General features: G+C 40.9%; 1 long non-coding RNA gene across 2 annotated transcripts; it reads left to right on the forward strand.

Annotated features, from left to right (window-relative positions):
* The first annotated feature begins 8,372 nt into the window (after positions 1-8,372).
* Positions 8,373-14,404, forward strand: LOC310687446. 2 transcript variants are annotated; one of them, XR_014516431.1, is made up of 4 exons: positions 8,373-8,559; positions 10,170-10,326; positions 12,724-12,806; positions 14,222-14,404. It is a non-coding gene; the product is annotated as an uncharacterized lncRNA (long non-coding RNA). The 2 variants fall into 2 exon arrangements; XR_014516432.1 differs by lacking the exon at positions 10,170-10,326.
* Positions 14,405-15,783: the final 1,379 nt, after the last annotated feature.

The following is a 15,783-nucleotide window of genomic DNA, read 5'->3' on the forward strand; positions in this document are numbered from 1 at the left end:
GTGTGTGTATGTGTGTGTTTCTGTGTGTGTGTTTTATGACACATTTTTATTTATTTGAAAAAAGCTAATCATAATGTGCATTGTGCATAATTGCAGTTTTAATTATTTGTCACATTGACCTTTACAGAGTGATGTGCAGTGTGAACAATTCATTAGAATATAAAAGGAATATCCATGCTCAGGAGAATGCTAGCCTTGAATGAAAAGAAAAGAAAGATGCTACAAACTTAGAACTAGATTTTAGTTATATAGACACAGTTTAATGTGTGCCATCTATTCAAGTTTAATGTAATGTTTCCCAATTAAAGAAATAATATAAATAGAAAGTATCAACTATGTAAGCAAAGCCAGTATAATAAGGAAAACATAATATATGGTTGGATGCTATTATAAAATATGTTATTCTGGAACAGTATGAAAGCCCACACAATTATGTGCATGTTATATATTTCTTCTTCTGATATGTGCCAAGTTGAACAAACAGTAGAATTCCAAACCACTGTGAGATTCCAAAACTACTGGATCTGTGGCTTGCTTCCAATAAGCAGATATACATGAAGCAGTATTAGTGATTAAATTCACAGTCACTTTTAGATCAGTGACATTTACCAGGCTTGAGTAAAAGTCTTTTTGGGTCTCGTGGTAGGATGCAACCCTTCATCTCATCCATTAGGTTTCAATGCTATACACACGTGGGAGTCAACGAAGTCAGTGGGACTTCTGAGTAGAACACAAATACTAAAACAGTACTTAATGGTTTTCAAAAACAAAGAAAATATAAGTTATGTTCTTCTAGTTTGTGACTTTGCCTTTTAAAATAAATAGTAAAGACTGAGGTATTCCTCCACCCCACACCTAATTTTGCTGTCAGAACTAAGTATTTAGTTCTGTGCTCAGAGACTTGGTGAATACAGATAGTTGGTCCTGTTACTAATCTAATCAAACAGAAATGGACTTGCTTGTTTCTCCTGTGTTACTGCAAATATCTCCACCTCTTTAAGCTCATGGTCTGTACTGATGGAAAGGTTGTCTATAAGATATCAATGCCACCTGCTGAAAAGAGCAATTACAGAGCTGGCTTGCATGTTTTTGCCTAATGGCATGCTATTTATTTGATAAACAACAGAGGATTTGCAGTCACCAGCCAGGCCAATGCGCCAGGTAAGTCAATGAAATTTATCACCTTTGGGTGTTTTATGTGCCTCAGACAACTCTGCGTTGCAGTTCTCTATCTTTATTGGATGTCCCTGGTGCTTACAGTGAAGATCCAAGATAGCAACAAAATAAATAACAGCTTTTACTTGAGTATCTTGTAAAAGGTGATCTCTTTCTTTTTGTATATAGCTTGCTGCTGCAGATATTTACAAGGGGAAACTTTCGCTAGTTTTTCTCCTGGGTAAGGCAGGTGGCATTTTGAGGTGTTTAATGGGAATAATGACCGGGATGAGATTTGCAACATCGTAGGCCATGTGTCAGGTACTTGACTTAAGGGGGGGAGACTGAAGTGTACGGATACATCATATTGCACAAGAGAGTTGTTAGCATTATCTCACAAAAACGAAAGGCTCCAAAGAGTAATTATCCACTCCAGCTCTGGCAGAGGCAATAGGATCATTTAGGAAATTAATTTCCATATTTTCAGGAAGCATCACATTAACATGTTTGAGCAACAGACAAAGCAGAGCACATTAAGGGTGCTACTCTCACCTCCTGCTTTCAATGCGGCTTATCTCATTTTTCACCTTAAACAGAGAAAAAGTCTAAACTTAAAAAGTGATGCTCAAGGCAGGAGCTATTTTCTTTGTGTGATTTGGTGAGCACATTTCCACCTGGAAAGTCTGCAAGGCTTCCATCTGCATTTATATTGGATTGGATCTTGCCTTTGCTGCCATTGGTGGAAGCATCCTCTCAGAAGGGTGGGGGCAACTTTTGCTGATTTCACTCTACCCCTTCAGCCCCCAGCAGTACCTGCCACACTGGAGATGGACAACATCCTGGAACAGTGTTAAAGGTGGTCTGCAGGGGTAGGTAGGTAGAAATCCTACTCCACCAGTGGGTTCCTTCCATTAGCTCAAAAGCCTTCCATGGACACTAGAACAGGAACAGGCAAGCTCGTCCCTCCAGATGTTTTGGGACTACAATTTCCATCATCCCTGACCACTGGTCCTCTTAGCTAGGGATCATGGGAGTTGTGAACAAAAACCATCTGAAGGGCCGAGTTTGCCTATGCCTGCACTAGAAGCTTTTCTGATCATGGAAGGCAAGTCTGGATTCAATGCATTAATGTGATGGAACTAGTTTTGTTGATTAAGACTCAAGTAGAACCTGTGGTGAAGAATGCGTTTTTGCAGTGTGCGCTGGTTCACCAGTTATGGCTGTTCCTTTATAGAAGTAGCCTGGCCACAATGGCCCATGCTCTGGCAAAGGACTTTCTGGATTATTGTAATGTATGTATTATACATGGGTCTGCCCTTGATGATTATTTGGAAGCTTCATTTAGAATGGTCTGTCTGTCTCTTAATCAGTGTCAGGAACTGGCAGGATGAAGGGAAGGAGAAAGAAGAGGAAGATGAGGGATGTAGGCAGGACTGGGCCAAGCAGGGGATGGGGAAGGAAGTACTCACATGGTGATGGAGGATGGAGAGGAGATGGGGACAGTGTGCAGGAACCAGAGTGGCAGGACCCATTGTTGGAGCCTGAGGGGCCCCTGTATCCATGAATGGCAGCCTCTGACATGTAGGAAGCAGTGGAAATGGTGCTCTGGGAGGCTGAGGCAGTCAAGGACCCATAGCCCAGCTCACTAGCTAGCTCTGGGAGGAGGTGTGTGGTTCCTCAGCTGGAGTAGGCTGAGAACAGGTGAGGGTCACATGCCTCATCAAGCCCAGATTCTGCTATCAGCATGCAAATTACAAAAGGGATGCAGAGCTAGGCTGTTGTGTTTGCTCCATTGACCATGTTGATGGTCCTTGACTTGGATGTTCCTGGACCGCCACAGGACTGTGCTTCAGGTTTGACTCTGGACTGTATCCTGACTGCTGGACTTCAGACTTGGCTACTTGGATTGACTCTGGACTGAGTTTCCTGATCTTTGGACTTTGCTTATGTGAATTAGCCCTCAGACTTTGAACTTTGGACTTGTCATACTGACTTGCTGCCAGGTAGGCCAAGGTTTCAGAACAATCAATCAGCTGTCAATCTATACTTTCTCACTCTGATATACACCACTTTTAACTTACAACAAGTTTTCTCCTGTTTTTGATGTTATATTGCAAATGATGGTACATAGTTTTATATCTTATTTTGTAAAGCTCTAAAAACGGTTTTGGTGAAAATAATACCGGAGGTCGTAGTTTAACAAGGATAACCTTTCAAAAGAATTCTGGCAGTGTCTTAATTACTCATGGGGCCCTTTAAACTCTGATGCCCCTTGTAAGAAGAATGGGATTTTATAGTATCAGAATATGTTGGATTAGAGATAAAGCATATTTAGATGCTGAGAATATAAAATTTAAATAGTCTGAAATGACGAGGTCACATTCTGGCTTAAATTACCTATTTTATAAACAATATTGTTGCATAATCCCAATTTCCCTAAGTGATGAGAAATTAAAAACATATGATGCCTATGTTGTACTCCACCATCAATTATGGGATACATTAGTTCAGGCACTTGGTGGAGTAGGAGGCAACATCCCCAGAGCTCTAAAACTATTAATCTTTGATGGTCTTATTTTCAATATATTAATCTAAAGCACTCAGAACACTCTGACCTACATGAGAAAATCCTTACGTGTAGAAGCATTACACTGAATTTTGCTCCTTCACAAACCACATTATAAAGATTTGCTAATATAGGTCGATGTGTTCTGGCTGTTTTTTATTTATATATGGAGAACAATACCATCACAGACTCAATGTTTTGCAGCTCTGGGGAGGCTGCTTCCAGTCTAGGACATTTGTGCACCATTGCTGTCTGGGTACAAATCACTGATGACTCAGACAATTAGTATTTTGCCATCATACTTGGCTTGGGTACTGAATCTGATGCCATCGATTGATTTCAAAGTGACTAGAGCAAATCCTTAAAAACAAAGATAGTATCAAATAAATATTTTTAAATGCAAATCATTCCTTGTGTTCTCCTTTTGAAATTTTGATTTCTTTAACCTTTGTTTTTAGAAAATTGCTTTGATTTCCACATTTTCCAGGTGATGGACTTTGGGGAGGCGGGCAATGTTTTACTGTCAGGCTGCATTAGTCACACTACATTATGTTGTTGCTTGCTCTAAATTAAGTAACAAAACATGACTATTAATGCTGGGATGTGCAAGAGTATCTCCAGCTTGGGACTATAAAGACTCAGTTTCCTGAAAACAGCTGCCTTTATAGCTTTTTAATGCCATTTTTATGCAGGAAACTGATAGAATTTTGCTAACTAAGCAGCTTCATGGATGATATCTCTGAGTATATTAAGAAAATGCATGCAATATTCTTATTTACATTCCCTCTCACATGCTTATTCAAGTTTCTTTCTTCACTTGGGCAGCAAATATTGATGGTAGAAAAATACGAAGGATGTCACATTTATCTTAAGGAAACATTCCCTTTATCTTAGAAGTAGCATACAATTATTCCAGGGCCACTGAGTATTTTCCATCCCGTAAATGATGCAAACCTGTGAATGGTTATTCTACAAAATGGTTAAGTGGAGTGGGTGGGTGTGGGAGGGCAACCCAAATAGCTATATTTCCAGCAGTTTCGGAAATGTCATTGACATAATATGTTGAGAATGGATTTCAGTGTATGACAACCCCTCAACTTTTTTCTTGGAGCTGAAGTCTGAAACACTTGCAAGATCATTCAATGACTTCCAAAGCTCCACTCCTAATAAATGTACATTGACATTGTCACAGAAAACTTTTGGAAAGCATATAATTCTCAATCAAGCATTAATGGTGAAGGTTTGCCTTATGTTAGTTAAGAGGCTCATTTGGTGGCAGCAGAATGATAGAAATGCCCTCAAGAACGACCATCCTGTGCACAGTGATGACACTTAACTACTATTGACTTCAACTGAATTTAAACAGTCTAACTATATAAGGGATTTCGGCCAAGATCTCCCTACACCATTGGAAATGGAAAGCCTACCGCTTCTTTTGGATAAGTTAATCTGACTGATTTAATGATATCAATTTAATAAGATAGTGCTTTCCATGCAATTCTTTCTCACCACTAGTGAGCATTAGGTCAAAAGCCCTTGCATGAATATATTAACTGGCCGTGTTAGTTGGCCATCCCACTATTTTGTTGTTGTTGTTGTTTAGTCATTTAGTCGTGTCCGACTCTTCGTGACCCCATGGACCAGAGCACGCCAGGCACTCCTGTCTTCCATTGCCTCCCACAGTTTGGTCAAACTCATGCTGGTAGGTTCGAGAACAGTATCCAACCATCTTGTCCTCTGTCATCCCCTTCTCCTTGTGGCCTCCATCTTTCCCAACATCAGGGTCTTTTCCAGGGAGTCTTCTCTTCTCATGAGGTGGCCAAAGTATAAAGGATATATACAAATCAAAGAATATGGTCAAACCCATCACTTCCCCTAATAGCAACTTCAGGTGGTATAGGATGACAGCTTTGTTATATCAAACAACACTTCCCACAAGCTTGGAGTGGTAACGAAAATAATATACATGTGGCTATGATTAACAAAATGGAGTATTTTTTGACGTTGAAAAATGTTTTTGCTTCTGCCTTCATGAGCTGCTCTGATACAAATGAAGTTATGCTCTTTCCAACCTGGCAGTTATAGAGTTTTGATGATGGGCTGTCCAGAAAGGCTTGCCTCCAGACTGATGTTATGCAGTGTTAAAGTGTCTAGCATATACATCCAAAATTTCCCTCTTTTTGCCAGTATTGTTGATATCAGTTGAGAAATGAGAAGAAAGTATCAGCATGCTTGGGGGGTATGCAGGTATGCAGAAATAGATTGGGGAGGGGGTGTAGAGAGAGAACAACCCAGCTGGAGAAAGGGGAGATGGGTAAGGAAGTAAGTGGAAAAGCATATGGCTTGCTAGAACCCTGAACAGGACCATTCTTGTTAGATCAGACATGGTACAATGTATTCTCAGATCTCTTTATCTACTATGCATGCAAATTTGCAGCATCCCATTCCACTCCACCAGCTCCATCGTTCACCAGTGTGGGCAAGTTCAGCACTCCAGTCTAGGAGTCTGTAGATAACAGGTGGCTTGGTACTCAATGATGTCACAACCGAATGGCTGCCATTAACATTGCTGTGGTGAAAGCAAAGGCTACCCTCCACCTTTGAGTCTGTCTGACACAGATGGAGTGTCCTTATAGTGGCAGGCATCCTGCAGGGATGCAATTGTGCGCTGTATCATTCAGAGAATGCAGACATCCATAGAATCTCCAGAGCTCTCTGTGTTAGGTAAGAAGGGTTTACATATCTACCTACATATCTACCTACATGGTGGGCATTCTGCTAGATGCTAATGTCTTGGACATTTCAAGCCATGTCTTTTTACAAAACATCCACTCTACCCAGAATTGCCCATATCTGTACCCATCACACATTTTTCCTGCCTCTGCTAAATTATGCACCTCTCTCATCAGTTGGTTCTTAAAAGTTTTCCCTATGCAAACACGGATGAATGCAGGGAAATTATATTTGTACATTCAGTCCATTGTGTTCTATATAATGTCAGTCATTATTCTATCTGACATGGATTGCAGACTGATGTGCTTAAAATTAATGAGCCATTTGTTCTCACACTGTGAAAAATAAAAATGAAGAACTCCCCCAATCACTACTATGAATTATGAAGACAAATGAATACAGATCAATTTTATTTTGGGAGGACAGTGCTATGATTCGCACTCCCCTTCAAGAGACATCTAACATTTTATTTGTATGAGAGAGTTGTAATGACTGAATGATAAATGCAACATAAATTAGAAGTATATGATGTGGTTTTTCAGCAAGGCTAGAATGAAGTGCAAGGCATTCAGTGCTGATCTGCCATGGAACCCATTCATTGGTAAAGTGCTTGATGTACCAGAAGGTCTAGAATTCAATGCCTGCGATTGATTATTTGATTTCTATACCACTTAATATATTAAAAAACGGTGTACAAAATATATATTCTCTAAGTGGTGTACAAAAAATTGTAGCAACATCAGATAGCTTAAACAAAATATTACAAAAATAGTCACATATAAAAATGCTACATTAATACAAATTTACTAATAGATATAAACTCATACCAATTCCTTTTCCTTCTGACACACTCTCCTTCTCAGCCTCCAGGTTTTCACCCACAGTCCAAACAAACTCTCAGCTCACCCAAGAATTATAGGTAATCTAAATCTCGATGGCTATCAAAATTCAAGAACACTGTTGCTTTTTATTAATGTTGAAACAATGGTCAGTATAACTGCAGTGTTAATTTAAGATTATTTAGTTTAGTTGACTTCTTATACTTATTAATTTTGGTTCATCATCTTTTGCTTTAGACCAAAGTAGCAATTTGGTGGATTTCATGTGGGTAAATGGAGTCACATGGGTATAATTAATATGTCCTCCTGTCTGTAATGCAATCTTAAAGCTTTAAGGAACTTTTGTAATTAGTAAAAGGGATTAGTACTAATGAGGTTTATCTTAATGGATTAGACTGAACCTAAGGATTAGATACGTTTAGTTCTGTTCCAGGGGATCTGACCCATTTTGCAGGTGGACTCTGGAGGTTACAGAGAGCTTTTGCATACAGTTCCCATGGTGTTTGTAGCTGCAGTAATTTAGCAGAGAACGTCTGACCTAAGTTTGCTTCAAGTCAGGAAGGGTGCAACAACACAGTGCCTGGGAGCATGCATTCAATAAAGTGTATTTGAATTAGCTTATTTGCTAAAGTTAATTTGGGGAACACTTCACAGACAGCCTAGAACATGGGTAGGCAAACTAAGGCCTGGGGCCTGGATCAGGCCCAATCGCCTTCTAAATACGGCCCGCGGATGGTCTGGGAATCAGCGTGTTTTTACATGAGTAGAATGTGTCCTTTTATTTAAAATGCATCTCTTGGTTATTTGTGGGACCTGCCTGTTGTTGTCTTTTACATGAGTAGAATGTTTGCTTTTATTTAAAATGCATCTCTGGGTTATTTGAGGGGCATAGGAATTTGTTCACCCCCCATATATAATCTAGCCCCCCCCACAAGGTCTGAGGGACAGTGGACTGTCCTCCTGCTGAAAAAGTTTGCTGACCCCTGGCCTAGAATTCTCAGAGCCAATGACATCAACTTTGATAATCATGATAATGGGTTGCATGTCCTGTCTCCATCCTTTGTGAGGTGACAGTTGTGCCATGGTGCTGCCCTGCTGCCATTGTCGGGCTCCTCAGATGGAGTCTCAATGGCCAGTGGGAGATGTCATGTTCTCTTTTGCTGGTCAAGGGGATTTGAATTTGGCTTACCTGAAAATTGGCCAATCACAGGCGGGCCTGGAGGCAGGGCAGAGTTAACTGCAACTCAGGCTGGAGTCTTCACTCAGGTCTGCTCCCCAGGCTTAAGTTAGGCCTGCCTCCTCACCCAGCATTGCAGCGACTTTTGGATTTTCCACCCACACTCCCTTGTTAGCCAGTACCCACCCAACAGAGGGGGTAGTGTCCTTAGTATGGCCTTGCTATGGAACTATCAGTTGCTGTTTTCAAGGCCAGGGAGGAATTTATCAATCAGACTAATTGGGCTTGTCTGGATCCCCCCCCCCCACCTCATAGTAATCATCACAACTTTGGTAAATAAGGCATTGAGTAAGAGAGCCATTGTGGTGTAGTGGTTAAGAGTGGTAGACTTGTAATCTGGTGAACTGGGTTCGCTTCCTCGCTCCTCCACATGCAGCTGCTGGGTGACCTTGGGCTTGTCAGACTTCTTTGAAGTCTCTCAGCCCCACTCACCTCACAGAGTGTTGTGGGGGAGGAAGGGAAAGGAGATTGTTAGCTGCTTTGAGGCTCCTTCGGGTAGTGATAAAGCGGGATATCAAATCCAAACTCTTCTTCTTCATCATCTTTAGTCAAGGACAGAAGGGGGCAGTTAAAGTCTTATCCTCCAAGGAAATGGGGTATCCAGTTAAAGGAATCCTAGGGCGAGGTGCTTCTGTCCATATGCCCAGGAGAAGGCTAAGGGCCATAGCACTGCCCAAGGTGGTGATCTTGTCATGGTTTGATACATGTCATAGGTCAACCCTATATCAGGATTGATCCCCCAGAAAATCTTCCAGCAGGCGGGCTGGTTAATACAGGAGATCCTCAATGCCTGAGCCAAAACCTACTTACATCTGTTATCAAAAAAGTTGTAGCCTAATTAGAACCAAAGTGACATTGTACTGTGATCCTTTCAGTTTCTACATATACAGCATCAAAGGGGTATTGGGCACACCGCATCTGGGCATGCAACTCCTGAGCCTCACATTTGAACCTGGTCACATGGTTGATCCCTTCCATATCTGCAGCTAGATATGGGTTTGATCAAAGATTCACTTTTTCTGAAGGAAGGGATGTTCCTCTGATGGAAGGAATTCTTCCATTGATGAAGATATCTGCCATTCTAAAAGAAATAACCAGCCTACCCAGGTTAGGACTATTGATAAAGTGACCCTTTAATGATGGAGAAAAACTTGTATATCTCTACTGCCCAGAAAATGGCTAGATTTAGTATTTTTAAAAGCACATCCTCAAGCTTCCTTAGTTTCCCATCTTTTTATTATCATTATCCCTTATGCTAGCAACACTTGAAAGAGAATAGAGATCAAGTATTTGCAATGGTCTCATAGTGACCTGTTAGGACTCTTTGATTTAAAAATCTACCGCCTATAATGGCAACAATGAGCATTTTAAGACTGAGCTAACCACCTGAAAGAAATCCCAAAGATGGTTGGGTGAGTCTTTCCGTTGTGAGTTCAGATTTGATTCCTTCCTTCATAAAAGAAGAATGCATTATTGGCAGGATGCTCAAAAGAGAGTATTGATTTGAGCGCATAATTCTTTAAATCCTTTAGCAAAAAAAATAAATTGTAGAAAGCCTAAAGAAGAATAGATTTCATGTCTTTCAAATGAGATGAAGGAAAGAGAAATACTGTTAAGGAAACTAATGATTTCGTTATAGCTTCACTTCAAGAGATCTCCAGGGGTCCTGCAGCAGTTCACCTACTACAGAACGAGATACTGAAGAAGTTCTGAAGCAGTTGCCTGAACATTGAAGTCCGGTCCATATGCTTGATTTTCCAAAGGCTTGGATAAAGATAACCTTTTTGCCCCAGAATGTAAGATCCACTCCTTCCATACCCTGATCTCTTGAACTGACAAGTCACTGACAGAAGTGACTCTGGATCTTCATTGATTTTATTGATCTATTAAATTCCTTCCAAAGGAGCTCAGGATGGCAAACACCAGGCATTGGCAAACTCGGCCCTCCAGATGTTTTGAGACTACAATTCCCATCATCCCTGATCACTAGGGATGATGGGAGTTGTAGTCCCAAAACATCTGGAGGGCCGAGTTTGCCTATGCCTGGCAAACTCTGTTGTGATAAAAAATACCATTGAAAATAAAATAAAAGCTAAGTTAAAACATTTAAAAGTTATTTAAAGTACCCCAAGCAACAAAACACAATAAAACTTAGGTAATAAATTTAATAACAGATGTAAGCAAATCAGATTCTATAAACAAAATGGGAGTGAGCATTATCTTATCCTTTGCCTACTTTCACATTACAATCTGGAGCATAGCCAGCATTGGGGGCATGTACATTGGTGGTGGTAGGTGGTGGGGTGTCTGAAAAAGGCTGCAGCAGAAGGCTTCCTCTGTGGATGCATGTTCTGGTCTCACATTTCCTTGGCACATGACATGGGACACTAGTCTGGGAATTACCGTTCTATCAACTCAATGGGCAAACACTTCTGAGTGGCAAGTGTAGGCGGCAATATCAATGTTGGCCTCAGAAGGTTTTTTTTTCCGTTGAAAGAATTAAATGAACATTGAGGATTACCATAATTCATTGTGTGCCACAGAGGCTCACAGAAAAGAAGCCGAGAATGACACTTTGTGTGAGAGACATTTACTAGGACATTGTTCTCCCTGTTAGTGTTTGCTCTTTGTTAGCAAAGGGGGGAAAAACCCTTCTTATATTCAGAAATAGATACTGCAAAATAAAGTGGTGCTGCATAATGGCCAGTATAATAGCTTTTGCTGTGATCACAACTGAGACGTTGCATAGTGTATGTAGGCACAGTTTAATGCAAAATCCATTCCTGACAGCGTAATTCCCCCTTTTTTTTAAAGGAAAGGAAAGGAAAATACTTTGCTCCTCTGTAGGTTTATTCTTGTTTTATAATGAGCACAAAGAAATCTTTACTTGATTTATTTTCCCAACACATGCTCAGGTTTGAATTCTCCCTCTGAAATAAATCAAGCTCTCTACAGAAACTTTCCCTTTGACTCATCAATTAAGAAGGGGAGGAAAGCCAGAGCAACTGCTCTAATTGTTGTGAACGCCTAATAAGAAGGATCCATATAAGAACACAGATTTTAGGGTGCATGTGATTTCCTTTTGTTTTGTCTGAGATAGCGGATATACTGAGGAAATATTGTTGCAATACTATATTGGGAACAGAGGAGGCATTTGCTGGGTCCATACTGCAAAGTAGACTCACATGATCAATATATTCTGGAGTGATTTGCTGATCTGAATGTAGTCCTTATTTGGAATCATTATTTGTGAATTACATTAGGTGGCGTGTATACACAGGGTTGGCTTAACATATCTTGCTGCCTGAAGCAAAGGACTAGATTGTGTCCCCTTCCCATTCCAGGCACAGAGTGGCAGTTGAATCCTACTTCAGCTCTGGTGATGGGATAGCATGCAGGTTTAGGTAGCCCAGGACGGGCTGCAGAGCACACTCAGATGTGTCTTCCAACACAGGGGATGACTGGAGGTCTTAGGAGGAACAGCCAAGAGGCTGCTTCTGACCCCCGACTCTGACACTTTAGGCCTCACTTTGCCTAATGGTAGGGCCGCCCCTGGGTGTATATATTGTTACAAGCCATCTCTGAGTGGTGCAAGATTCCAGGGGTTCCAGGTGCACTTACCAGGGTTTGTGTATCCTTTTGGAAAACATGAGGGACAGAGGGGACTGTGATGCCTTTATGATATATGGTTTGTTTACATATACAGTGGTACCTCGTTCCGGGGTTCTGTTCTTAACCTGAAGCACCATATTAGCTAATGGGGCCTCCGGCCACCGTGCCGCCGGAGCACAATTTCTGTTTTCATCCTGAAGCAAAGTTCTTAACATGAAGCACTATTTCTGGGTTAGCGGAGTGTGTAACCCGAAGAGTATGTAACCTGAAGCGTATGTAACCCGAGGTACCACTGTATATGCAACCTGCACTTAGATGGAGAGACTGCGGAACTTTCACATCCCTTCCATTGCTGCAGCCTCCAATTCATAGAGAACCCAACCATTGTGTCTGACCCTCTGAACAGCTGATCAGTAGCGCCTGTAAGCCCTCTTTGACCCAGCCACACCTTTACCTGTTCCAATGCCTGACATCATATATTACAGTGGGCCACAGGTTCTGAACCTTGTGCTAGGGCATGGGAGTGTCTGAAATAAGCCTAGAATTCGACTGATATTACTGAGGCGCTTCCTTTTCTGTAGGCCATTCCTAATGAATCTGTCTTGCAGTGCAAAGACATAAAAACCGCGAACAAAGAAGCAGATAGGCTCCTATCTTAACAATGGTAAGGAAACGCTAATCTCTGTTAATTTGTTTTTCAAAAAAGAAAAACTTTTCTCAAGGGCCTTAAGTGACAGGAAAGAAACTTTTTTTGTAAGAGGAGCTGAATTTTAAGAATAAATTTAAAAGTTAAAGTGCACCAGATTAATCACCACCCTTGTAGCTCATTTGCAGAAGCACTGAAGCAGCCTACAAAGCTTATACTAATCTGTTTTCAGTCCCGGTATCTTCATTTCTTACAAATTAAATATATTCAGTGTCAATGCAGAATTAAGGTTTTTTTATGTGTATGAAATGAAGGAAGGAAAAAAACTGTATGGAGGAATCTATAACATTGTTTTCCTGCAAGCTATCAGATATATATATATATATATATCAGCATTCATTCCGCCAAGCCCCCTCCTGCATTTTCTGACTTGATTTGACGCTAAAGCCACTGATTAAGGTCTGAATTTTCAGGAGCTGCAAGCATTATAAATTGCAGTGTTAACAAATGCCTGGACCTGAAATGAACTGAGCCAAATTAGATACAGACCTAGGTTGGATCCAAAGCACTTTGGAGTTACTGAGAGCTTTTCCATTGACCTTTGTTAAAACCTGGTGCAGCTTCAGTAGTTTTAATGGGGTTGGAGTTGCTGCAGAATAACTGCGATCTCATTCATATGAACTCATGCAATTCTCTTGCTAGGTGTAGCATGATAGATAATGAAAGGCAATGAAGGCCAGTCCTAATGGGGCTCTTTTCTGTATTATAGTAGGAATCATGCACTAGAGTAGCCCATCATCTTAGGGTAATTTGGGGGTGATTATTTTACCTGCTTTAAAAAAAAGCCTACAGGATGGTTTCAATACTTTAATTTGAATTAGTCCAGCATCTTAAGTTACAACAGGTGTGGGGAATCTTTAGTCCTCTAGATCAGTGTTCCCCAACCTTGGGCCTCCAGCTGTTTTTGGACTACAGTTCCCATCATCCCTGACCACTGGTCTTGCTAGCTAGGGATTATGGGAGTTGTAGTCCAAAAACAGCTGGAGGCCCAAGGTTGGGGAACACTGCTCTAGATGCTGCTGAATTACAACTCCCACCATCCTCAGCAAGCCTGGCCAATGACCAGCAATGATGAGAATTGTGGTTCAGCAACATCTGGTGGGCCAAAGAGTCCCCATGCCTGATTTACAATCTCCCGACACAACATCCTTATTGCCATGTTTTATTCTCACCAAATACGCAAATTGTGGCAAATTGTGGCTTTGCTGTTTTTCGTAAAATTATCCGAAGGAGAAAATTCTCATGCAAACCATTTGTGACCTTGAGGTTGATCCTCAATGCTGTCAAAAAGGAAATAGAAGACCTTTCATCTAAAGTCTACCACTTTTCTTTAAGCTGAATCATTTGGTTCCGATCTTTCTTTCTTTCAACAGGGCAGCCTGATCCCAGCCCAGCCTCATCTACACCAACCGAAGGCATGGCAATGACTTTGCTAAGACCTTTCTGAAACTGCGGAAGTTAGCTTGGGAAATATGTTATTGTATTCTGTGATGACAGATAATAATTGTACCTGAAACCCTGTAATGATAAGACAATAAAGATAGCTTTTCCATTCAGGAGGTTTTTTGTTATATTAGATACAGCTTTTGGGTGGGAATTGACATTGGGCAGGATCTCCAGTTGGGAAAGTGGAAATCAGCTCCCAGCTTCCCATTATTGGGGATCCCCTTAAGGGATGTGGAATGCCACCCCAAGTCCAGATGCCCTAGCTTGGAGGAGGACAAGTTGGATGGGGGCATCCCCAGTTGTTTCCAAGGGTTACCTAAAACTGGTCCATACTTTGGGCCCACACAGCAACTGGGGTATACAAGCCTATCCTTCCCCAATGCCAAGCCAAACCCTCCTGGGCTATTGTTAACCAACAAATGTGGCCTTGCTTCCAACCATTCAAATCTGTTGTTTGATTATTTCTCTGCACTCCACCCTTGCCTTTCTGTTGTACCCAGATCTGCAGTTAGTATTGTGAATGGCAGGATAGATATATGGCTTGTTAGTCAACATAATTTGATAACACATTACCTGTTCAAAGACCTTAAAGAGGAACATTCCTTTAGGTGTTCCATCTATACTCAGCTTGGCTCTGTGGTGTCTAGGCTGTGAAACTGGACAGCTAATCAGCCACCTTATTTCAAGCAAATGGGCACTGTTTGTCTTGGTACTACTGCTACAGCTTGCCCAAGTAGTGTCTACCATGATAGAAAATAACTTGGACATCAGAGTGACTCATTGTGCCATAATAAACTTTTTTAGATGTTATGCCATGCTTAAATGGAAAAGCCCCCCATCTACTAAAGAAAAAGAAAAGATGGAGAGAGCTGATTTTTTAAAGAAAAGTATCTGTGTCCATTTGGTTTTCCCTTTCCCTTGTGTGGAACAGGATCCACCTGCGAGTTGATGCCATAGATGTGGAAATGGGGCAAACTGAAAATAGTTTTAAAATGAGAAACCAAGAGAATCCAAAATTTACAGATTCGTCCAGTTGGCGCTTGTGGCAATGGATGATGCAGATCTAAGATGGCAGCTTTCCATGATTCTAACCTGATCTGAATCCACTGACCACCCCTTTGTAGCAATAAGTTAGACTAGAATTCAAGTGTTTGCTTCAGTCATTTAATGTCATTCACCTCTGTAATTCCAGCTATTTACATGAATCCAACTCCTCTTTTGTCATGACTGCTTTATTCAGGATTGTAACCTGCATCTATTCATGATAAGCCAACATTAATAAGGTCAAGGGAAAGCCAGTTACTATTGACCATTTCTTTCTTATGAATGTTTGAGTCACAGTAATTAATTTGGGGTAGGCAAAGTTTTAAATGTTTTTGCTTTTAATTATCTCTGAGGCAGCATTCATTATGGAAATGAACTACAATTATTTCAGCTTCTTTCCTCCCACCAGGTTTCCAGATTACATAAAACAGTTGCATACCTAAGA

The sequence above is a fragment of the Podarcis liolepis genome (assembly GCF_965112155.1).
Source record: "Podarcis liolepis genome assembly, chromosome: 10".
Lineage (NCBI taxonomy): Eukaryota > Metazoa > Chordata > Lepidosauria > Squamata > Lacertidae > Podarcis > Podarcis liolepis.